Source organism: Onychomys torridus, chromosome 18 (assembly GCF_903995425.1).
Source record: "Onychomys torridus chromosome 18, mOncTor1.1, whole genome shotgun sequence".
Lineage (NCBI taxonomy): Eukaryota > Metazoa > Chordata > Mammalia > Rodentia > Cricetidae > Onychomys > Onychomys torridus.
Window position 1 is genome coordinate 53,847,343 of NC_050460.1, and position 27,051 is coordinate 53,874,393.

The window sequence follows — 27,051 nt, forward strand, 5'->3', positions numbered from 1 at the left end:
TGGAAGGAGACACCCAGGCCTGGGGTTCAGTTCGTTCTACCTATGCAATTTTCCTGATCCTCTATCCTCTCCCATTTAAAAAAAAAAAAAAGTACATTTCTTATTGCTTTGATTTTGTCTTTTGGCAAAGAGAGAACATTTTTTAAAAAGAAGAAAACATTTTTCCCAAGATTTATAAGCTATTTATTCCATTTATTTGAACTTGATTTTGCAATTCTTACCCAACACTATCAGGTTCATTTTGTCAGTTCACATATTAGCAAGCTAAATGTTGTCTAGTTCTGACTATGCAAAAAGCAATCTATTATTAGTTCCCCACAACTTATCATTAACACTTTTTGATACTTTGGTGATCAAGCAACATACCCAGCTGTCACAAATTGTTTACCATTTGTACAGAGACTTCTGGGAATACCCCCAAGGTTTGCTGTTATTTGTGGTATTTTAAATAGATGTGATTGTTAATTTCAGGGTTATTCTTATGAACTTCCATGGAATACAAATTTTATAAAGCTCTCAGGACTCCAGACTCATGACTTGGTTTGATAATCTGATGCCAGCCTTTGATGTCCCAGTTTCCTGAAAGGTGAATCTGTAAGAATATTATCAGGAGGCCTGGTTATGACTTTCAAATGATGGATTAGTAGTTTTCTTTGACATGAAAGATGTTAAGGATGCCCTCGCTGGCATGTAGCCCAGTGTGCCCTGGGTACAAATGAGTCTCCAGATGAATATGGTTAGGAGGCCATACACCTGTCATGATTTTTATTAGGACTGAACCTGGATCACGTGATATTGTTGAAGGTTCCTGCTACTTTTTGGTTTTATATTTTCATCATGTCAAATTGATTCAAGTGTTATCTTTTCTCTCTTTAATTCTTTGTTATAAAATATGCATTAAAAGAGAAATTAATATTAGTGTAATTTTTCTTGTTAAATATGATTATAACTAAGGGAAACAGTATAAAAGATTAATTGTTTCAAATACATTTAATGCTGTATTATTCTTAAAATTAAACCCAGGCAACCAATCACTGTTGTTATTAACATTTCCACTTTCAAATATCACAATAGGCAAAAAATTAAATTTGCTTTTTGTACTTAATGATTTAATTTAATACATGAACTCTGCTTCTACCCTTTAACTTGTTCTGTGTCCCTCTCCTAAATTTATGTCCTTTTCTTTAATTATAATTGTTACACATATATCAATTCATGAATACATGCATTCATATATACATATTTGTGTGCATATGATGTGCTTATAGCCAACTGAGTGCATTTAGCTTTTGTCATATGTACATGTACATACCCAGGGATAGTTAAATTTCTTATAGCTCATATATAATATATTGTGGGGAGTCTTTGTCTAACTTCAGAACTCAGTTGTAAAACTCATTTTCCATTAGTATGTACTGCTTTATCTGATGCTACATTGAGATGCAAAGCAGAAATAAATATAAAAGTCAAACAAGTGTCTTTGTTGTTGAAAAATAATAACTTACAAACTAGAATAAAATGTATACAACTCTTAGTTTGCAAACTAGCATCTAGTCCTTTGGCAGCAAAACCTGGCTCCTGACCAAAAAAACAAACAAACAAAAACCACACACACAAGTACATTTTTCTCTGCCTTTTTTATTTAATATTTTTGAGATTTTCTTATGAGTACTGTTTTTACATTATTTCTCTCCTCCTCTCCTCATCTGATTGCTCCTATGTCTTCCCATTTCCTCTCACATTCATTACCTATCATTGTTATTGTTACACACACACACACTCGCACACGTATGTATAAATAGAAGCCACTGAGTCAGTTTAGTGTTTCTCGTATATGTGTATGTTTAGCACTGGTTGCTTGGGTTTCAATAACTTATTAAAGTATGTTTCTGAAGAAGAATAATTCCCCTGCCTTTGTAGCCTGAAACTCTTCATCTAGGGGTAAGGCTTTGTAGATCTCCCCCATGAACGCTATCATGTTAACTGGTGTTGTCATTTTCTGGTCTTGAGAAATACACATAGTGAACAAACCAAGCACACTCATTTTCACTCTCTTGCTGATGGTGGGGTGCATGCCCCTCCCTCCAGAAATCATGCTGTTTTTCTAATCTCAGTAAATAGATGATCAATCCATAGTGATCTGAAAGTGGCTTGGAACTACTAGCTACCTCTTGTTGCTTGACCTGCACTTAACTATTCTTTGGTTTTTGTGAAACATGAGTATTTTCAAAAGGCACCTACTCAACATAGGTTATTCTGCACAGGATGGATCAAGGACAAATACGTTCTGAAGTCTCAACCAAATGCAAGAAACAAGCACATTGCTCAAAGCATAAACACTTTATTCTACCCTAGCTCACACAAATGATGGTGGTTCCTGACCCTACAGGCATAGCTGCATCCCACCAATCATTTAGATAAATCTTACTTAAGAGACAGTCATGGCATATACCATCCTTCTGACAGAATCCAATACAAGTATATACGTGGCTTCCTGTATCCATTACCAATCATGGAAGTCAAATTTCTATGAGACCCTTGTAACATCTTGCTAGTGGAATAACCCCAGGTTTCTATAGTTGGCCCCTTTCATCATTGTGACACTCAATGAACTCAACTGTGGTTGACTGCAGTGAGTTACCAGTGAGGATATTGATGAGACTCTAAAAATGCTTGAAATGATATTAATTTGTGCAGAACATATTTCAAAATATATACCCACTTCTTAAAATTTCCAGATGGTTAATAAGGATGTTATAGCCTTAAAGCACAATAACTTCCATGCCCACACACTCAAGTTCCTGTGAGCAGGCATACACCTTTTTACAATTATATAATAAATGAAAAAACATTTCTAGATTCAACTGAACGTTAGCCAATTTTTAAACAAGGTCCAATCCAGGTCGAGTCTTACTGCTATAATTAGAACATGAAAAGTTTTCCAGAAGCTCTTGCAGAGTGACTCAGCCTGCCATCAATAAGTATGCAGAGGCAGGTCTCAAGGGGTGATAGGATCAGGAAGACTTTAAGTTCATCAGCAGGTGAGTCACAATATAATGGTCTACTCAGAGCCTTAGTGGGGCAGGGGGATCACCAACACTGTGTATGTGACTTGGAAGGGTACATTCTGCTCCCTGTACTTCCTTACCCCTCCTTACTCCTTGAACTGAGATGTACAGATTCCTATATCACATATTTCTATCCCTGAAATACATTGCTTTATCACAGACCCAAAGGCATGTAGCCAGCTGACCTTGAACTAAAACTCTGAAATGCTCAGCCACATAAGCCTTTCTTGCTTTGAGCGTTCATTTCAGATATTTTAACACAGCATGAAAACTTGAATAACTTGCCTTCTTTTTCCCCTCTCCATTTAGCTTAGTCTTCACAGTTATGTGGATATTTGCTGACAAGGTTTTCTAATAATTGTGGTCTATTAGATTTCTACCCCCTTTCATAATTCCACTTTGTTACAGCAGATAATGTATTCTAATTTCTATAATCTATTTAAAGCACAAAATATGAAGATAAATGAAACTAAGAAGAATCTGTTTGAGCGGTCTTTGGTAACAATGGGATGTGTTGACCAAAAAATTAGTAAGAACTATTAAATCATTATTCAGTTAATATTTATTCAGGAGCACAATAATTCTGCTAAAGACAAAAACTAGTATCTTAAGGTCACCTTTGGGCTTTCATTTTGGGTACATGCAATTAAGTATGTTCATGTCTCAAGAGAATTGCAGGGGAGTATGATTTAATTGTTTGTCATTTTTTTGATATTACTAATATTAAATCTTCCATAACAACATGCTAACTGTAAGATTCTAAGTTTAATTTTTAAATTATAGTATTGCTTTCTTACATGAAAATTATAAAGATTATTAATAAAAGGAGAAATAATAACTACATTAAAACCACAAAATTTTTAACCAAAGTTCTGAAGTTTAAAAATTGTAAAAACTAATTTTGACACATTTTATTTGGAGAGAAAATTTGCCTTAAAGTACCATAAAGTTATTCACATTTCACCCTACTTGGTGAGTGCCGTTACTCTTCTGAAGGTTTTGGTTAAAACTATCAATGGGCTTGATCAGAGCATGTATATCAGTCATTAGTGATATTACACAACTCAGAAACTGAACTGCATTTGATACAATAAAAATTTCTGAATTCTATAGTACCTGGGAAAATTGTAATTTGTCTTATTGTTTACTTGTTGTATCTTCAGTAAAAGAAGACAAATGATTAACATATGCAGGAGGCTGCCTTGAGGTCAATGCGTATGGTCTCTAGGATGGAGCTGCACAATTTCTGGGAAGTTGCCCTGTTCACCTGTCAACCCATATAAAAATAATAAACAACTGTGTGCTTGCATCTGCTGGCAATACATAACTGTCTTTGTCATTGACATGGATTGGTAACTAAATAGAAATTGACTAGATAAGGAAAGGCCAGAACTGAGCTGTATTCTGAAGCTCTGGTAAGCAGCATACTTTATTTTAGGTGCTTCTTATAACTTAAAAACCAGGTTACAACTTGTATTTCAAATGACATTCTTGATCTGTCTCTAAGGTGAAACTTTCTGGATCCCATGTGGCTAAATGCTATCTCTTTTAATGCTAAACTTGCTGAGGGCAGAAGGACAGAGGAGTGTAACATAGAGCCCCTACTCTATTTGCCCAAACCACAGCTCTGCCCTTCCTGACCTTGTGCTTCTCTGTTTGTAATTTAAAGTTCCTAGATTTTCTTCAAGATGTTTTTAAATTTAATTTATGTTTTCTTAAAGGTGAAGCATCACTTATTATCCTGAAATAGCACATTGGTAAATACTAATTTTTCTAAATGAAGAATAGAGTAATTGGCAATGTTAATCTCTGTAGGAATTAGTGTATGGAGTTCTTAACTTCAGCAAACAGCTCACGGTTAGAAGTCTAATTCAACTTGGTTATCACGTGTGCACAGTTGCATTTGGCTTTTATTTTATCATCAGTTCCTACACTCCAGAATCTCCTGTTAACTACTGAGCACTTGAGATGTCCTTATGGACTTCTGAAAAATAAGACTTGAGTTTCCTTCAAAGCTGATAGTTCCTTTTCCTTTACAAAAGGAAAAGCATGTTACAGAGTATTGAACTCAGAAGAAACACACACACACACACACACACACACACACAGACACACAGAGAGAGAGAGAGAGAGAGAGAGAGAGAGAGAGAGAGAGAGAGAGAGAGGGAGGATAAAATCTTCTGTGGTATGCATTAAAACAACTTTCTTTTGATTTATCCCAAATCAAACTGTTCTAAAGCAAACTTTTAAAAGTTACATTGATCAACACAGAAACAAACAACTTGATGGAACAAGTTTATTTTTAATGGAAAATCCTAACTAGATTAAGATGTTATGAGTCTGTCACATGCAGCTAATATATTTTATATTTTTTGTCATTTATATTATTGCTTTGTTTAAAATTTCAGTGTTATCAATTAATTTATATACTTTCTACTTTACATGTGTCTGAAAGCTAGCTCTGAAAAAATTCTGATTTTTCACTTTGATTAAAAATATTGAGGTAGGCATTAGGTGTTCACATATCTGTTCTCAGATAATCTGGAAGGCATATGCCAGTAAGACTCATGGGGTTCAGAAAATACAGTGTCTATGCATGTTAGTGAGAGAGAGAGAGAGAGAGAGAGAGAGAGAGAGGTTGTGTGTGTGTGTGTGTGTGTGTGTGTGTGTGTGTGTGTGTGTTAGGAGAGTGTTTCACTAATATGGCTTCTCAATCTGTAAAAGCCTCTAAATACTTTTAGCTACTGTAGCAGACCACCTGCTGTGGCCTCTCCATCCCCTCTTCTCCTCATCTCCAATGGATCATATAGACCTTCCTTTTTCCAGCTCATCTCATTATCCCAGCCCCTTATACTAGCAGACATTTCCTGGGAACCCAATAAAGCAGGCACGCTAACTATAGATCTTCAACTCTACCCCTTGCAATTCAGTCTCTATGAGACCTTATGAGCCCAGGGTAGTTGATTCTGTAGGTTTTCTTGCCCAATTGTCATCAGTGAGGCTTCATCCAGCGACCAGAACACTGTAATTCTTAATCCCAATACACCACACACAAGGGAACCACACCCAAGTTAATCCCAGCACTCAGGAGGCAGAGCCAGGCAATCTTTATGAGTTTGAGGCCAGCCTGGTCTACAGAGTGAGATCTAGGAAAGGCACAAAGCTACACAGAGAAACCCTGTCTCAAAAAACAAAAAACAAAACAAAACAAAAACTACTACAGCTTGAATCACATATTGACCCTCACTCACTGATAATGGGAGACTTCAATACTCCACTCTCACCAATATACAGATCATCCAGGCAAAAACTAAACAGAGAAATTCTCATGCTAGCTAACATGATAAACCAAATGAACCTAACAGATATTTACAGAACATTACACCCAAACACAAAAGAATATACCTTTTTCTTAGCACCTCCTGGAATGTTTTCTAAAATTGATCACATACTCAGTCACAAAGCAAATCTCAAAACATACAGGAAAATTGAAACAACAGCCTGAATCCTATCTAATCACCACAGATAAAAGCTGGATATCAACAGCATTAGAAACAAAAGAAAGATTACAAGTTCACGGAGACTGAACAACTCACTACTGAATGAAAATTAAGAAATAAATTAAAGATGTTCTAGAATTGAATGAAAATGAATACAGTGTATACCCAAACAATGAAGGCAGTTCTGAGAGACCAGTTCATAGAATATAATAACTGGCTAGATTTCATAACAGTAATTTAACAGCACCCCCGAAAGCTCTAAAATAAAAAGAAGAAATCACACCCAAAAGGAGCATACAGAAAGACATAATCAAACGTGAGGCTGAAATCAATAAAATAGAAACAACAAGAGAAAAAATACAAATGATCAAAGAAACAAAGAATTGGTTCTTTAAGAAAATAATTAAGATTGAGAAACCTTTATTCAAATTAGCTAAAGGGTAGAGAGAAAAGATCCAGAATTAGAGATGGAATCTCAAGTCATAACAACATAACAGCAGACACCAAGAAAATATGGAGAATTATGTAGACATACTTTAAAAACATGTAACCCACCAAATTGGAAAAATCTAAAAAAAAAAAATGTATAATTGTCTCAATATATACCATTTACCAAAGTTAAATCAAAATTATATAGGTAATTTACACATACATATAAACCCTAGTGAATGGAAGCAGTCATTAAAAGCCTACCAATCAAAGAAAGACCAGGACCAGATGGTTTCAGTGCATAATTCTAACAAACTTTCAAAGAAGAGTTAATAGCAATGCACTTCAAATTATTCCACAAGCTGGAAACAGAAAGAACAATGCTTAATTTGTTTTATAAGGCCACAGTAACCATGTTATCCAAACCATAGAAAGGCCCAACCAGGTAAAGAGCTACAGAACAATTTCTCCTATGAAATTAGATGCAAAAATTCTCACTAAAATATCCGCAAATCAAATCCAAGAACACATCAAAGAGATTATACACTTCAGTCAAGAAGACTTTATAGAGTTGGGTTGTGGTGGAACATGCCTTTAATCCCAGCACTGGGGAGGCAGAGCCAGATACATCTCTGTGAGTTCGAGGCCAGCCTGGTCTACAGAGTGAGTTCCAGGAAAGACACAAAGCTACACAGAGAAACCCTGTCTCAAAAAACAAAAACAAACAAACAAACAAAAAACAAAAACAAACAACAACAACAAAAAAGATTTTATTCCAAAGATTCAGGGATGGTTCTATGTATTTAAATCAATAAATGTGATCTACCATATAAAAAACTGAAAGACAAAAACTACATGATCATTTCATTAGATGCAGGAAAGGTGTAGTTGGGAGTTTTTCTGCCTGGCCCAGTCAGGACAAATCTCTCTTACCCGCCAGTCCCACAGTCGCTCAGACCCAAACAAGAAAGCACACAGAGACTCATATTGCTTACAAACTGTATGGCCGTGGCAGGCTGCTTGTTATCTACCTTTTCTATCTTAAATTAACCCATTTCTGTTAGTCTATACTTTGCCACATGGCTTGCGGCTTACCAGTGTCTTTACACGTTGCTTCTCATGGCGGCAGCGGCTGGTGGTGTCCCTCTCCAACCTTCTACTTCCCAGAATTCTCTTCTCTCTTGTTCCACCTATACTTCCTGCCTGGCCACTGGCCAATCAGAACTTTATTTACACAGAGTGATATCCACAGCAGAAAGGCCTTTGACAACATGTAACACCTCTTCATAATAAAAGTCTTGGAGAGATTTGGGCTACAAAGGACATACCTAAATATAATAAAGGAAGTTTGCAGCAAGACCATTGCCAACATCAACTTAAATGGAAAGAACACAAAGCAATTCCACAAAATAAGGAAGGAGACAAAGTTGTCCATTCTCCATACCTACTCAATACAGTAGTTGACATCTTAGCTAGAGCAATAAGACAACTAACAGGGATGTTTAGTTGGAAAAGAAGAAGTCAAAGTATCTTTATCTGTAGGTGATATGATAGTATTCATAAGTTAACCTAAAGTTTTCACTGGAGAATTCCATCAGCTGATAGACAATTTCAGCAAACTATCTGAATACAAAATTGACTAAAGAATCAGTAGCCCTTCTATATAAAAATGGCAAATGAACTGAGGAAGAAATCAGGAAAACATTGCCTTTCACAATTGCCCCCCAAGCAAGTGAAAGTTCTGTATGATAAAAACTTTAAGACACTGAAGAAAGAAATGAAAGAATATATCAGAAGATGGAAAGATTTCCTATGCTCCTATATAAGTAGGATTAATATAGTAAAAATGACCATGCTACCAAAAACAATATACAGATTCAATACAGTTCCCATTAAAATTACAACACAAGTCTTCACAGACCTTGAAAGGACAATTTTCTGGTTCTCATAGAAACACAAAAAACCTAAGCCAGCTAAAATAATCTTGAATAATGAAGGAAGTGATAGAGGCCTCACTATATCTGACCTCAAATTGTACTACAGAGATAAATACCACCTCAAATTGTACTACAGTAATAAAAACAGCATGGTATTATCACAAAAACAGGCATGTTAATCAATGGAATCTAACTGAAGATCCAGACATGAAACCACATACCTATGGACACTTGAGTTTTGATAAAGAACCCAGAAAAACATACTGGAACAAAGATGACATCTTTAACAAATGGTGCTGGTCACACTGGATGTCTGTATAAAGAAGAATCAAAATAGATCCACATCTATCACTCTGCACAAAACTCAACACTAAATAAATCAAAACCTCAGCATCAAACCAGATACAGTGATAGGAAAGAAAATGGACGACAGCCTTGAACTCACTGGCACAGGAAAAGACTTTCTGAATATAACACTGTTAGGACAGGCACTAAGCTTGACAATGAGCTGAAAATGGAAATAACTGAAGAAAGTGAAAAGACACTGAAGACAATAAATATAATAAAACTGAAAGGCTTCTGCACAGCAAAGGACACTGTCATTCAAAGAACCAGCCTACAAAATAGGAAAATATTTTAGTGACTGTACACCCAATTGAGTGTTAATATTTAATATATATAGGAACTTCAAAGAAAAGAACAAAAAATGGATATCAAGAAAAGAATAGGTACCAATAAAAACAGAATTCCCAGAGGAGGAAAATCAAGTGGCTGAGGAACACTTAAAGAAATGGCCAACACACTTTAAAACCAGGGAAATGCAAACCAAAACTACTTTGCGATTTCATCTTATACCTGTCAGGGTGGCTAAGATCAATAAAATATGTGACAGCTCATGCCGGTAAGGATGTGAAGTGAGGAGACTCAGCCTTTTCTGTTGGGAGTGTAAACTTGTATACACTATGATAAACAGTGTCACAGTTCCTCACAAAGATGGGAATCAATCTACCTCAAGATCCAGCTATGCTACTCTTGGGCATATACCCAAAGGATACTTCATCCTGTTACAGACATTTGTTCAACCATGTTCATTGCTGATATATTCATAGTAAACAGAAGCTGGATAAAAGTTATACATCTTTTAATAGATGAATAGATAAAAATATGGTATATTTACACATTTATTTATTACTCATTCATTAAAAATGTAATCATGATATTTACAGGTAAATGGATGGAAATAGAAAAATCATTCTTTGTGAGATAACCAAGAAAGACAATTATGCTTTGTATTTGTTTACATTTGGATATTAGCTGTTAAGCAAATGATAGCCAAGCAATAATGCATAGAACCACAGAGGTTAGGTAAAGAATAAGAAACTGGGGAGGGATTGATCTTTCCAGGAAAACAAAACAGGATAGTTACAGATGTATGGGAGAGACTGGACTGGTAGAATCACATGGGTAGGGGGAGGGAAGAGGGAGTTGAGAGACGGAATACAGGGAGGGGTATAATGGAAACCTAATACAGTTGAAGATTCCTAAAATATACACACATATGAAAGCAATCTAAAGGAAATAACCAAATAATGGGGAAGAAAGAGCCTCAACTGGATATCTCTTGTCACCATTAAGCTTCCAGTGCCAGGAATGGTTTACAACTAAACAAATTGTTGACCAAAGTGGTTGTATGGGAACCTCCAACCAACCCAAGCTCATGCCAAAATATAGGTTGCTCATCTCAAACTGACAGCAAGGCCCTGTCGCTGAAGCCAACACCTACACAATTCACTAACTATGGAGAAGTCAAGCTGGTGCTTACATAGAGCCTTCCGTCAGACCTAAAAAGGGATGTCAACATCAAATCTCCCCCTTCAAGGACCAGGGAACCTTGCAGAGGAGGAGGTAGACAGAGTGTAAGACCCAGAAGGGATGGACGGCACCAAGGAAACAAGGCCCTCTAAATCCACATGATCAATGCACATAAGAATTCAGAGTGAGGCAGCATGCATAGGGCCTGCACGGATCTGCACCAGAAGGAGTCCTCAGAGCTGAAAGAAGCAGACGCCTGTCCCATCCCTAACCCAGAAGCTGTCTCAAATTGATAACCACTTGCAAATGAAAATATTTATTTATTTTATCCACTCATTTTATCCTGTAAGTCCTTTGTGTATATATCATAGCTTCCAGTTTAGTGTTTTTAATGGGGTTCCTGAGTGTATGAACCAGTAGGTCTCTGTGTCTACATTTATTTCATGTGCCTTTTCTTGGGTTCTTTTCCTTTTGTTTGTTTTGTCCTATTCAATGTGTTAGATTTTGTTGTATCATATTCTATTAATAATGTTATATTAATTATATTATATTATATTATATTATATTATATTATATTATATTATATTATATTATAATCCCTTAGAAGCCTGCTTGTTTTCTAATGAGAAACAGACAAGGCGTAGGTCTGGATTGGAGGGGAGGTAGGAAGAATCAGGAAATATAAAATAAAGGGAAACTGTAATCAGGATAGGTTATATAAGAATTTTAAAAATCTATTTTCAAAAAGAGGAAGAAATATTTTTAAAGGAATCTAAAAAAATAAAAAAAAACCCTGTACCTAGGTAGTGAAGAGCTAGGAAATTTGTAAATTGTTTTGTCTTGGTATATTCTTTTGGAGAACCTTCCATCTAGGACTTCCACGCAGCAGGTTCAGTTCAATACCTCCGTGAGTGACTGGGAATTAAGTAGTCAGTGAGGAGAGAATGCCTGTCCACCTCAAGCACCTGTCCCAAGCCCCACTTTGAAAAATGGCTTCAAATTGAGAGGCTCTCGCTATCCACACCCACCCCCAATTCACTGATTCTGAGAGTAACTACAGGAACTCAGGAAGTGCTGGGCCTGTGATTACAGTTTTTGTAAGTGGCACAAATCAGTACCTGACAAGGATCCCAGGATTAATCTAGGGAGGTTTGTCGCTTGCAGCTTCTTGTCCTCAGGGGTGTAAACCCCCCCTTCCAGCTCTGTGATGCCTGTCACCAACCAGCAAGCTTCCTGAAGTCATATTGTTTAAGTTTGCTTAATTCTTAATGATACTGTCATTTTGATGCTGTTTAAGTGGGATTCTTTTTTATGATTAGCTTTTTACATTATTCATTTATTGCATGTAGAAATCTGAAGGACTTTTAAATGTTGGTTTTAAATCTTGACACCTCCATCACTGCATAATGCCTCTTCTGGTTTTTAAAACTCTGTATGCATCTGTACAGGTGGTGGTATGGGCACAGGAGAGCTAGCCCTGTCCTCCTCTGCCACCAAAGGGGCTCTTCTTGGTGGGTGGCTTCTTGTACAGATACAGGCAGAGTAAGACGCATCTTCCCTCAGGGAGCTGACCATTGGGAATTCAACCACGCTAAAGGGAGTATATGGACAACACAAAATGGACTTTTTTTTTTCTTTTCTGGTGGGAAGGGTGTTGGGAAGGGGAGGGACATGAGAAGATCAGGAGGTGAGTGTGATCGGGAAGCACACATGATGTGAGATTCCCAAATAATTTATCAAAAAAAAATTTTTTTAAACACTGTGCATTTGAAAAGAGCTTAGTGTTTTATGGGCGGGGTGTTCCAGTGAGCTTGTTTATTGTGTTAAGGCCTTTGTCCCCTCACATATCTCCTATCTGTTTATTTCACTTCATTGTTGTGACTGGGGTAATAAACATTCTTGTTATGTTTGTAGATACTTGATTGCTCCTCTGAGATCCAACCAGTTTTGCTTCGTATATATTTATGGCATAACATCAAGTAATAAATGTTTATTTATCACGCTTATGGTTTTTTTTGTTTTGCTTTTATGAAGTGTACATTATTGTTGAATGTCCATCTTTATCTACTAGAACCTTTTGTGATTTGAATGAAGTCTTTAAAATGTTTTTCCTTGAAAGTCCTGGGGACTGAATCCAGCAGGGTTATGCACCCGTTTAGTCGAGTGTTCTGCCATTGAGCCACATCCTAGGCCCTTTGTTACTTTTATTGTGAGATATGGACTCACCCAGGTGTTTGGACTAACTTTATTAAAGCTGCCTAGAAGGACATACACTGGTGGAGTAGTTAAAGTGGCTACTTTACACAAGTTATTTTGTAGGGAAGCTTGTCATTCACTCTGAAAAGATTCACTCAAGAACACAGTATGTCATGTTGCTACCTGGTGAATTTCTTCAAATCCCCCAACCCTGAGCAGTTCCAGCATATTGCTCTATTCTCTATAAGGCAAAAGAACAAAAAAGAGAAAAGAGACAAAATGTAATATGAACAGGAAGTGGGTGTTCTTATAGTCAAAAATAAAGATTGATCAGAAGCAACAGGGGACAAAGTCAGCCATGCAGGGATGAATCATAGAACTCATCATCCTATTGTGAGAGTCCTCTCAGCAACCTATCCCAGAGGTATGTCACTTAAACACTGAGTTAGATGCCACAGCTGTGTAATTTATAACAGGACTGATGCACAGCTCTTGCAAATATGGTATTTACAGAAATGACAAGAATATTGTCATTCACTCAAAAGGAAACAATAAGTCTAGAGTTAGAATTAAGAGACACCACCTTCAGAAGCCAGACTCTTAATAGTATGTGGGGGTGAAGCATCCTATATCTATATATCAATGCATGCTATTGACCTGGGATTCATAAAGAAACTTAGCAACAATTTAGATATTTTCAGTTTGGGTATTAAAACTGTAAAATATAATTACCTAGATATTTTGTTATGTCAAATTCCTATGCATATATATTCATTATGCCGATGACATAGAGACCTCCCACTAGCCCATTTCTTAAAGATGCCATAGTCTTCAAAGAGCATTGAGTATTCCTTTAACACAAAGGCTCATCGGACACCATTAAGACCCAAATTATATCACAGATATTCAATTCCTTTGTAGTGTGAACATATAGATTGAAGTATACAGAGTATTCCCAACAAGTGTGTTAAAATACAGATGGGAAGAGTGAATTAAGGAGAAAGAGAAAAAAAGAGATGAGATATTACTGTGAAATCCATGTTTGTTTAGGTGTTTAAATTACCTCACATTTGTCCCATTTTAGGCCTTGACAGGGAAAATATTTATCTCCACACATATTCAACCTGGCAGTTTAATGAAAAATTGAAAAAGCAAAAATAAACCCAGTGTTCCCCTACCTACACTGGAATTAAAGACACACCAATACAAGAAAAACAAATTCTGATGTCAGTTTTCCCTGTGTGCATTTCCTCATCATGTCAATTCCCAGGTTAAACGGACACTAGCAGCTTCAGTAACCATACACTAGCTCTGATTCCTGACTCTGGGCCCATTTACAGCTGATCAGCACAGCCTAGATTCTGTGAAAATTAACAGTCTGGGGAAAAGGTAGAAGTTATTTTTCCAGTAGTTTCATCATTAACTATCATAAAGGAACACACGTCTATGAAGACTGAAGAAAGATAGGACATAATCCATTCTATGATCCTCTGTATATTTTACCCTCTTTCATGTCAGATAATTCATAAAGTTACTTAGGAGATGCGTGCGGCTTACAACTGTGCTCTTAAAATGACCACTCTTGTATAATTTGATGAGAAATAACTGGGTCATCTCATTTAACTTTCATTACTTTGGCATTTCCCAAACTCACAGGGTCCTTTGCAATACCAGAGGATTTATCTCTGTTTTTCAGGTCATCTGATATATTAGATTGATTTTTTTTTCTAAATTTGCCAAGTCTATGACCTTATACTTTATCTCTATAATAATATCTCTGAAGCTCGAAATGGTTAGCCTTCAATTATTTTCTTGCTTTTAGATTTTCCAATGCAGTTGCATATATATTGAGCTTGAGCCTAAGGAGACTATTTCCTTAATTAAATGCAATGAAAAATTTCGGAATGCTCAAATATTAAAATAAATGCTTAAAATACTCTAATTTTCTAGTTTTACTAAGACATAACATCTAATAAAAATTGTATATATTTAAAGCCTGGGTAATAATTTGATAGTTATATAATTGTTGTATTATTATAACTTCACTATTATCCAACTAAAACATATGTATTGCCTCACCTGGGTACTTTCTTTCAAGTGTGTGAGGACATTTCATTCCATTCTATTAGTCAATCTCAAGCATATAATATACAATTATTTCTAAATATATTTATATTTATTTATTATTTGAGAATTTCATACAAAATTGCATTTTGTATCTACTTCTACCACATCCCTGTTCCAACTTAATAATCTGTTTTTAATCCCCAAGTTAAACTAGTGTTGTTTATACGTGCACCCTCTGGATCATCAATAATCTATTAGAGGCCAAATGTCTGAAGAAAAGTGAATCTCTTTCCCTTAGTAGCCACCAACTGCCAACAGCCCTTCATGAAGATCCCTAGGGCCTGTTTCTATAAATTCAGCCCAGTTTTGTTCTTTAGCAATCCATCAACTATATAGGTCTCCTCTCTTCTCATTTGTGTTGGGTAAGTGACCTATCAGGGATGAATCTCCTTTGTTATGTCTTAATCTTAATATTTACTTGTCTAACCTTGCATCTGAACGGTATAAAATGCTTCATTATGCCTGTGAAGCTAAGACTTCTACAACAGACCATAATGAGAAGCACTACCATTAATATTTCATGTGTGAAACAAATTTCACATTTAGCCTATGGCTACTCTGCTGTGATACCATTAGTCTGATGGGTTTAAATACTAAACAGAGAAACACTATGTATTGTTCCAGATGAATACTCTATTTCAAGTTGAAATACTTCAGTTCCATTTTGTTATTTTGCTCAATGGTATTAATATATTTTACAAATTTCATATGTCCCTTGTTTCCCTGTCACTGAGATATTTACAGACCCTTCAGGCTTACATCTTTGTTCCTGAGATATTGACAAACTGCACCATTTTACACATGCAGCCATTTTGGAAGATTCCTTGTTCTTGGTTATATCCAGATGCCAGCTGCTGAGATCCTGTAACCACTTCGCTGAGCATGGTTAGAGATACATCTCTGTTCCAGTTAATTACCTGGTTCCCTGACTCCTTCTTATTTTCTGGCATAATCATCTTCTTTACATTCTCCTTTTTATTCTCAGATATCAGCTGTCTATTTGCCCATTGTCACTTACTAGATATTCTTGCTGTCTGCCCACTGAAAAAATTACAGCTGTCAGAAAACAGTGTGTACACAGTATTCAGTGTATCTTGCCCCCACCAGCCTTGGAAGCCTGACTTTCCTTTCTTGACTGCTCTTGCAGATAGTTGATGTCATAACTTTCAAGCCATCCCATATGCCATGTGTGCTCTTGAGCCCATTCTCAGTCAAGTGCTCCATAATATTGGTGAAATTATTAAGGCCACTCCACATAGTTAAAAGGGAGGTTTATTCTGTGGGGTAACTTACAAATGAAGGGATAGGTTGTAGGGTCTGGCAAAGGTATGGAACAGTCCAGCGGTTTTCTCTGGAGAACTCTGCTAGGTCTACCTCCAGCGTCCAGGGTTCCAGAACCAAGAGAGCCCTCCTCGCACTCCTCCCGATCCTCGGTCTTCCGCTTCCTCCTCCGCCCTGCCTTATGGGCGTGACCATTACTGAAGCCTCAATGGGGGTTGGAACTTCCAGGCCAATGCTGGGATGGCTACCCACTATACCATGATACTGTCTTTTTTTTTGGGGGGGGGGGCAGGGTTTTGAGACAAGGTTTCTCTGTGTAGCTTTGCACCTTTCCTGGAACTTGCTTTGGAGACCAGGCTGGCCTCAAACCCACAGAGATCAACCTGCCTCTGCCTCCTGAGTGCTGGGATTAAAGGCGTGCACCACCACCACCCAGCTTCCATGATACTGTCTTAACACTCTCTTCCTAACACCATCTTTTTTCTTTTAAGCGTCCCCATTTCTGTGCAAGCATATGGCTATTTAGCTCTTTAGAAGACTGTTTTCTTCACTAGCAATTGCTTGTCTCTGCTTTCCTTCCCTTACCTTCCCATGTCACGGCACATTTCAAATCTCTTCTGATCTCTTATTTTTTCTTACGTTCAGCCTCAGAGATATTATGCAGTTATTTTGTCTGGAGTGGGACATTCTATACTCAAAGCAATTATGTTTCACCCCTTCTAAGACTATGGTGAACACAAACAAACAAGCAAACAAACAAACAAAAAACCTGTTTGTGTCTAAGTGCCCAAATTTGACAATGTATCTTTCTTGTTGCTCAAACTACATTGCTAAACTTCCTAATATATTTCATGTCACTAAATCTAGCACTCCTGTGAATGGAATCATGGTAACATATAATATGCTCTTTAATTTTGACATAGTTTCTTCTTGTGGCTTTCAGGTAGTTACATCTGTGAAACTTATATACAGTACAACTCCAAGGGGGACTCTGTTTACCTTGTAGTCATTATTTGTTTGTATAATACACACACACACACACACACACACAATGTGTATATATATATATATATATATATATATATATATATGTGTGTGTGTGTGTGTATATATATATATATATATATATATATATATATATATATAATCCAGTTGTATATGCTTTTTCATAGTTTTTTTTTTTTTTAAAGATCCTCATCCCAAACAAAGTTAAAAAAAAAATGTGTGTTAGCTACTCAGGTCTGCTAAACTGCATGGTAATTATCCTATATCATGGATTATTTATTTGCAATGTGTTCTCTAAACCTATATTTTGTCAAGCTCCATTTTTAGATCTATTCTGTGGTTGTAAAAAATAAGGTAGAGCGTTCTGTGCTTAATCTTCATAGCCTAAACAAACTACTTTATTAAATATAAGACATCCATATGCAACTGTTGACTTGATTTCTAGTTAGGGTCTAACAGGTATCTCCAGTGTGGTACCTAAAAAGCAAACTGCCTATCTATCATCCAGATTTGACTCTTCCTGTCATACTTATTATAAAACCAACATTAATTTTCAGCATGCTCAGGCCTAAAACTTCATGTCTATCAGCTTTTACTTACCTATTTATGCTTGTATATCTCATATGAAACACTGTGGTGGTTTGATAAAACATGGGCCCCATAGGGAGTAGCATTATTAGGAAGTGGGACTTTGTTAGAGTAGGTATGGACATTTTGGAGAAAGTTTGTCACTGTGGAGGTGGGCTTTGAGGTCTCCTATGCTTAAGCTACACCCAGTGACACAGTTCACTTCCTGTCACCTGTGGATCAAGATGTAGCACTCTCAGCTCCTTCTCCAGCACCATGTCTATGTGCATGCCACCATGTCCCACCATGATAATAATGGACTAAACCTCTGAAACTCAAGTCAAACACAAGATTCCTTCTGAATTAGATCCTTTTCTCATTGTTGTGACCAAATACCCATCAAGATGCTAATTGGAGGCTTTCCATGCAAGATGAGCACTGTACTTGATGAAGTAAATAGTGTGTGCAGATTCAGTAGGATCCACCTCTGCACTGTTAGACAAAATGTGAAAATGGGACTTCTACCATCTAACAGGATCAGTTATAATGCCCTGCAATAAATCTATTTAAAATGTCTTTCATTTCTGTGTCTGACCAATAAAGTTTTAAATAAATACATCCAAATTAAAACAAACAAACAAAAAAGAAAGAAAGAGAGAAAGAAAGAAATGGAGGAACCTGGAGAAAAAGAATCTGCCTTAACTCAAATTGCAGGGTGCAGTCATGTGGCTGCTAGAATTCCACTGTCTGGAACTTGGGGCACAGCTCATTGCATTTCTAAAGATGAAAAAGCAGAGAAAGGAGAGAGAGTGGGCTTAGTCATGAACATCAGAGCCCACCCCTCCAGGGACCTCTTCCTCCAGTTAGACTCCACCCCCCACCATTCCACAACTTTCAACAAGACTGGGAGCAGCATTCAGACCCTGGAGCCTGTAGGGGCATTTTTGTTTAAATTGTTATTTCTCTTTCTTGCAATGAGGACCCAAATATGATGACTAAATGCAGTTAATCAGCTGCATAAACAGAATGTTCATTAAATACTATGACAATTAGACAAAATGTTCTTTGGGGTTTAAAATAATTTATTTTATTAGTTGTTGAAAATTTCATGCAAGTACATAATGTATCATTACCACACATACACTCCACATTCCTCCAAATATCACTGGGCTCCTTCCCAACACATCATTTTCCCAAAACCTTCATGTCTTTCTTCTTTATTTTGTAACCATGCGTTCATTAGTGTTGTCCACATGTGCATGGGCGTGGGGCCGTAAGTTGGGACATGGACACCATCAAGTGCCAAACTCCCCAGTAAAGAGTGACTCTCCCTCAATGACCAATAGATTCTAGCTGGCAACTGCAAAATTACTACCTGCCCTGAAACATGATTTGGCTGTTTTTCTTTACTGTTTCACCTTGGTTTCAGTTTTTTCGTTCCTATAAAGAATCAATAACTATGCAATAATCTTTAATAAATTCCTGTGGGGTTTGCTGCTAGTGCTACCTCTGTGCAAACTATCTTATAACCTTATAATTTGCCTCTGTTTTGACACCATGAATTAATTAAAACTGATAAAAATGAGGTGGCAGCGGTCCCTTGTGGAATCCATTGCACTGTTCGGTGTCAAGACGTCTAGAGGCTCCTGCTTAGGTGTCTGGATATCTGGATATATTTGTTCTAGGCAACGTTAGCTGTTGTGTAAACAATGACTATTAAGACTACAGTACAGTGAGATAACTTGAACTGGAATGTGGAGAGGCTTGTAGGATGGGAAAAGTGGTACCCAGCTCCCTCTACCTTCAATTATCCCAGTGAGAAGAGCTTGTACTGAGGGACTAGAGATGTAGCTCAGATGGGAGAGTGCTTGCTGGGGTTTTGAAGTGAAGGATGTAGTCTATGTAGTCTAGCCCAGCTGAGTTTTGGTGATCAGTTTTGTTTTGTCCGCCCACCCAAAGTTGCCTAAAAGCAGACTCCAAGTTATAAGCGTGTGGAAACTGCAATCTTAGCTCATATTTGGAATACAATTGGTAATGGTTATTACTCTAGCATTGAATATAATGTGGCATGTGAGTTAGCATCTTTGTGTGTAAAGGATTACCACATCTCTAGGCAAAAGGTCTTTATGGGTTCACCTTGAAGTGTAGTGGAGGAGTGAGAAATTATCATTCTTATAATTTAAGTTAAAAGAGAGAGTGTGTAACATTATCTATTATGGAATAAAGATTTTAATTTTGAGTTGATTTCCTGGTCAGACAATTACTGAAAATGGTAATAAATTTTGTCGGTGATAGAGCAAGGGATGCATATATTGAAATATAAAAGTGGGTCTGTAGAAACTTTCAACTGTCTCCTCGACAATTTTCAGCTATAAGTGGTTATACAAATCATGTGAGACATATCTTGACTTTTTTCAAGCTTTATAAAAAGAAAAATGCTCATGAGTTTACTCTCACTTGACACTGTTCGGTGTAGCTCATATTTCCCAACTAAGAACTGTCACAGTATGTAGACTTCTCCTTCCAGGCTGCCTTTCTATTTCATGAGTTGTTACATCTTGATGCCACAAGTACCAGAGGTAAAAAATGGCAGAGGGAAGAAGAAAAAGTAAAATTTCACCCCTTAGTACAGTGTGGATATTTTCTCATGCAAATTGCTAACTTCTTACTTATTTTATGTGAATAAGCTAACTGAAAACAGAATACTTAAACCTACACACTTTTGAAATGCTGATGCTATCAACAGACAAAGAGGGGGAGAAGGAGATGGAGAGGGAAGAGAAAGAGGAGGAAGAGAAAAGGGAAAATAGAGAGGAGAGTACAGAAGAGCTAAAGGAAAGGGGGAGTGACCAGAGAGTAGGAGGTGAAGGCCAGCTGGATTTAGAAGTTTTTACTTCCTGATGTTGAGTTATGGTCACAATGCCTCTGATGGAGTTTTCAGTTTAGCTTCAAAATTTGTTCCTTTCATTTTGTTATTTTTCTTTCCTCCTTTCCTCCCTCATTCTCCCATTCCTTCATTCTGTCCATCTTCCTTCCTTCCTTCCTTCCTTCCTTCCTTCCTTCCTTCCTTCCTTCCTTCCTTCCTCTTTTCCTCCTTTCCTCCCTCCCTCCCTCTCTTCCTTATTTTCTTCTATATTACTGCTAACTTCAGTTGATCTTTTCAATTTTATAAGCTTTGTTGGTTAAAAAAAAGTCAGCATGCTAAGAGAAAAATATCCAAACCCCTGTACAAATATAAAGCAGGTGATTTGAACATTGGGGCATATGCATCAAGATGATGAGGATGTTTGCATCTACTAAACATATCTAGCATCCTCTCTAAGCCCTCTTAGTAATAAAAAAAAACATCAAGGAACTAAATTTATGGAAAGAAATATTTGTGTGGCTAAAGTACTTGATTTTGAAATTAGGTGTAGGATTTTCAGTTTATCCAAGAGGGAGTAAATCATACGTGTGTGTGTGTGTGTGTGTGTGTGTACATTCTATATGTATTCTATATATATTCAAATTCACTATATATATATATATATATATATATATATATATATATATACATATATTGAACTTTGGAAAGCAGAGCACTAGAATAGATGGTTTTACAGCATATAACCCTCAGAGTGTCTGTTGTTTTCACTAAAGCTTTTCTTCAAATAGGAGATGTAGAAAAGTAAAGACATAGTCTCTTTAGATAGAGAAACAGAAGCCTGAGTTTGGGGATAGCAAAACAGTTATGGTACAGAGAAGGAGTACTCTGATTCTGCTGATGTTCTGTAGATCTTAACTTGGATTAAGCCTAAGTTATAAGCACCATGAGTGGTTCCTTGAAACACAAGACAGAGAGCACAGGAAACACCACGGGCATCCACTGGAGATACAGGGACTGTGGCTGCAATGCTGGAACTGAAATTTCCAACAAGGATAGACAAAACTGGCCAGCAGAATAAAGCTCATCATTTGTACAAAAGAATAACCCAGCCTGAGCTTCTACATGTTACCTTCCAGAATATGCTGCTGTTACTCATATTAAGAAGTTGTTTCATTTGCAAGATTAACTGTTGCTAAAATCCTGTTACTGCTTAACTAAGCCTGTGAAGGAGCAATGAGCCATTGCTTATAAATCGCCATCTTGTTTTTATAGAGTGGCATCAACACTGAGTAGAGGCAAGTGAGGAGAGGCCTTGAGCCATTTCAGCTGTGGTCAGGTTTGAATTGAACCCTGTTCTGCTTTATAACACATGCATGATGGTAAGGAAGCTATATATTGTTTCCTGCCCTGAATTCCCTTATATAAAATTTGGTATAATAATGTTTATCTCAGAAATCTGTCATGAGAATTATAGTAAGCAGTATATAATAAAGCACCCACCATGGTTCCTGACACATTCTAATAACACAGAAACAGTATCTATTAATATTTTAGATACCTTCAATTTGAAACTATCACCCAAGGCACTTACCTTTGAGAGGTCTTGCACTAACTTTTACTTATTTATTTGCAAGGCTAGATTTATAAACATTATACAAACTTATATTAAAAGGATAAATGCTGAGGGAACTTTAAGAATTTCATTTGTGGATTTTTTTTCTTTCTTTCTTTGCAAAGCTTGATTTATAGACATTATGCAAGTTTATATTAAAAGGGAAAATGCTGAAGTATTTTATGAATTTCTTTTGTGGATTTGATTGTTAGAGTTGCAATCTTAACCACCAAACAAAAAATAAACACAAAGCAGCTATAAATACATTCATCATTCCATTAGGATGATTTAGGATGCAGTTACCATGGGAATAGTATGGTGACTGGAGGGAGGGTACCAATAGGTACACTTGATTGGCTCTGGTTTCTTGAGTTCAGTTATTTGTTAAACTGTTGCCTATTTCTAACCAGTACCAACTCTTTACATGTGTTTTGTACTCAAGTTTTGATGATTACTTTAAAATCAAATCTATTTAAGTTGGTATTCCATTTAATATAACCTACATCAATACTTAAACTACCCTAAGTAAAATATGCTTAGAATGTTTACATTAGCCTACAGTGCACATTTTGAGAGCACTTCACATGTTATACTGTTAGCCTGCAAAAGATAAAAAAATGAAGTTTAATTGTTACTTATTAATATTGTTTCTGTAGCATTTTTAAGCCAGGCAGTTGCAAGTCAAACTGTAAGTTAAGGTCATTTGGACAACAAAATTAAAAATCACCTTCATTTTTAATTCATTCATTTTCTTTTGAAGGGACAGTCAACACTGTTAGTGTTAAATCGCTGATACATGTGGCAAGCTCAAGGTAGTTGTCTGGAACACAGAAAGTGTTATCTAATGATGGTCTTTGTTTGTTTGCTTGTTGTTGAGATTTTTATTTTAATTATAGCACTTCTTCCCTTCTTCACCTCCAAACACTCCCATATACTCATCTCTCCTTGAAATTCATGGTCTCTGTTTTCATTGATTGTGATTGCTTGCATACATGTCTATTTAGGAATGTATATTATATTACATATTCCTAAATTAACCGGCTCAACCCACATAATGCTACTTGTGTATATATTTTCAGGGCTGACCATTTGGCACTGGACAAGCAATGGCTATGTTCTTTCCAACTCTCTTGCTCCCCAGCTTTACTCCATTGCCTGTAGTTCTTGATGTAGTGTTGAGGCCCTGTCCAGTCTGGCATGTTCATGGGTGTCATCCTTGTTCAGCTGCTATTTGGGTGGTCATGTTGGTGAGACTTTACAGGCATAGCTTCTGGCGTTACTAGGAGACACAGTCTCACAGTAAAGTCCATGATCCTCTGGCTATTACAATCTTTTGTTCCTTTTTTCTGTAATGTTCTCTGAACCTTAGGTGTGGGAGTGTTTTGTAGGTAAATCTTTCTTTTGACAATGTATTTGTTTTGCAAATGTGGTAAAGGTACTTACTGTTGTTTCAACACACATTTCCAATAATTCATTAGTTTGTTTATCAGTTGAAAATCACAGAAAGAAAAACATGGTGTGATTTTATAGATTTAAATGTTGTATTTGAAATGCTCAATCAACATGTCAAAGACAATCGCCAAAATTAAGCTTTGTAATTTCAGACTGAGACTTTATTTTCCATGCATTCAATTAACTTTTCTGTGGACAGGCTGACTTATTGAATGTTCTTTATTTGCTTACTGGTAGTAGTCATGTGCTGTTCATAATTGCAATTGCAATAAAATCATCTCTTTCAATTAATTCTACAATGAAGATCTTACTTAACTTTGAACCTTTCATTAAGTATTTCTATAATCTTAAGCATTTGCTCCCTCCTAGGGCTAGACCCCTGAAGGCATAGGGAAGGCTATCAACTCTGGTAGACAGTTCTGTGTGCATTGAGCATGAATAAACATTTTTCTTCAGCCTCCAGCACCTGAGATGATGCCCCTCCTGGAGCTTAGGCATGGGTTCAGTGCATTGTTCCCACACATACTTTCAACTGTAGTTTGCTATATTACCCTGTGAGGGTAATAAGTAACCTGACATCCTAATGCATCTCCTAACAAATTCATCATAATTAACCTTCATCACTCACCAGTATCCCACTTATTATATTCTATTTTTGAAAGATATTATTTTATTGCCAAGAGAAATGCTTTTTCTGTATACAAAAATAAACAATATTCCTCATAAAAATGAAACTTCAACTAATGAGTTTGATAATCAAATTTAGAACTACCAAGTGCTTGCTTCTCTTGATATGATTTAAATGACTTCGATGTTAACATGATTTAGGCATACTTATTCTCAACATGACTCACAGTCTTTGCATGATTAGGCAATTTTACAAACCAAGCAGTTACATTAGAATGTTGATAATTCATCTATTACCATTATAATAATTTGCCCAAACAGAACTCTGAAAATAACAAAAAACAGATTTATTTCTAAAACTAAAGTATATAAGTGTTCTTTAATAAAGGTCTATAATTCCCCTCTACTGTTTCAGTTATTTGGCTAAAGGATGTAATACACATGAGTTCATTACTTCAATTTCATTTCTTCATGAAGAATATGAGCATTTAAGAACCACTCCCACATCTTACCCTTTTATAAAAGTCTGTTCTGCACACATAATTCTACAATGCATATATAATTGCTTAATGGTGTAAAATGTGATCATTTCTGGTCTTATGTTTCCCACCTTATTTCTCTTATTGCCTTTGAGTATCACGGAAGATGCAGATATGTGGCTGGAGAGATAATCCAGTGGCTAAGGATACTTGTTGTTCTTGTGGAGGACATGGATTTGGTTCCGAGCATACACAAAGTGGCTTACACCTGCCTCTAACTCCAGCTTCAGGGGATTCCAAGCCCCTTTATTGATAGTTTGGACACTGCGTGCATGTGGAATATACAAATGGGCAATATACATACACATAAATAAAAAATTAAAATAACTAAAATACAAATAATTGCTTCCTTTCAACGTAAGGATAGTTTTAATATACAAGAATTTAAGAAAGGAATAAACATCCTAGTTTTTGTGTTTATATTCCACATGTTGTCATGTCCAGTGAGTAATCAATTTTACAGCAGAATTTTAGATAATTCTCCAAGATGTAAATTCTGTGTCAGAGAAAATAAATGTATCTGTTTTATTGAAAATTAAAAACTGAATTCCTCAACATGTAACAATTGCTCAAATTTGTCATTGTGTAAGACTTTGATCATACAGTCTTAGAAACCTCTAATAACATAGAATAATTAATTCAGAACTATTTTTGTTATTAGAATGGGGTTTCGAATATACTGTATTTTAATGAAATTTGGTTTTGCTAATTTCTCAATCTATGCTTGGATTTAAAGTGAATAGACAGAGGAACAGGACTCAACATAACCTAGAGTTAATTTATTTAAAGATGTAGAAACAAGGTCGAGAGACAAAAAGGCTTTAAGAAGACAAGGATACTCCAAACAGAGATGTCACATGAGCTTAGTTAGTCCTTTCTCACATTTTCTTTCTATTCTTCAACTCACTATTCCATCTCTAAATCCTTCTAGCCAAAAATTTGGTCTCATCAATATTAAACCATTCTAATATATAAAATAGAAAAATAAAAAGCATATGAAATATACTAGTATTAATGGTAAGAAAAATCAATTTTATACCTCAAATCTTTGCCAGATTTTTTTGTTTCTTGTTTGTTTGTTTTTTAGCATGGCTGGGATTTGAATTCATGGTCTGAGGTATACAAAGCAAAAGTAGTCTACCACTGAGCTATAGCTTCAGCTTTCAAACTCTGATTTAGATATAAACATTCCAAGTATCAAGACATAGGACAATGTCAGCTCTGATTCACCCCTCTAGACATATATAATACAGCTTGAACAACATGGCAATGGAGATAAATGTCCAGTAATGCCAGATGAGATGTTCTGTGGTGGTCAGTGTGACTTGCACATAGAGGTGAGGAATCTAGTATTTGAAGATGCAGGTTTCATAACACAAAGTGGTGCTACTCAATGATGGTCATCTTCTAACCTTTACATCACCGTGGGTATAATTGTCTCTTGTTATAGAATGTTATTATTGGGAATAACTCCAAGAGCCATCATCTCAGCTGTGCTTCTGATACTGATCCTGAGACCCTGAGCCATAGAATAAGAGCAAGTTAAAATCTGGCCTCAGACTCTGACTTGCAGATGTCACTGCTAACCATTGCCTTTCTTATCCTGTATTCTCGCTCTCTCACATCTTCAACCATACCTAAGCAGAAAAAGCTGAGAAACATTTGGGCGTCCACTGCCAATCACGCTATATCTTATTTTACATTAAAGAGGTAATGTGTTCAGTTTTTAAAATTTCTTACCATAAGTGTTTAGAAACATGAAGAATTAGTGTTGTAGCACCAATCATTTTTAATGAGGATATTTGTTTTATTTATTTATTTTTCTTGAAAGTGGAATAGTATCTAAGGCTTCTATTCCAAATGCATGTACACATGCATTCTCACCCACCACAGCTTGACTCCCAGGATGATAGTTGTAAAACTCTTAATAATAAGGTGTTGGTCTGGATGACAGAATTATTGACTCATCATGGTCACTTTTCTCTGTCCTTTTTTTTTGCACCTAATACTGAAAAGTTATCTAGAAATATGAG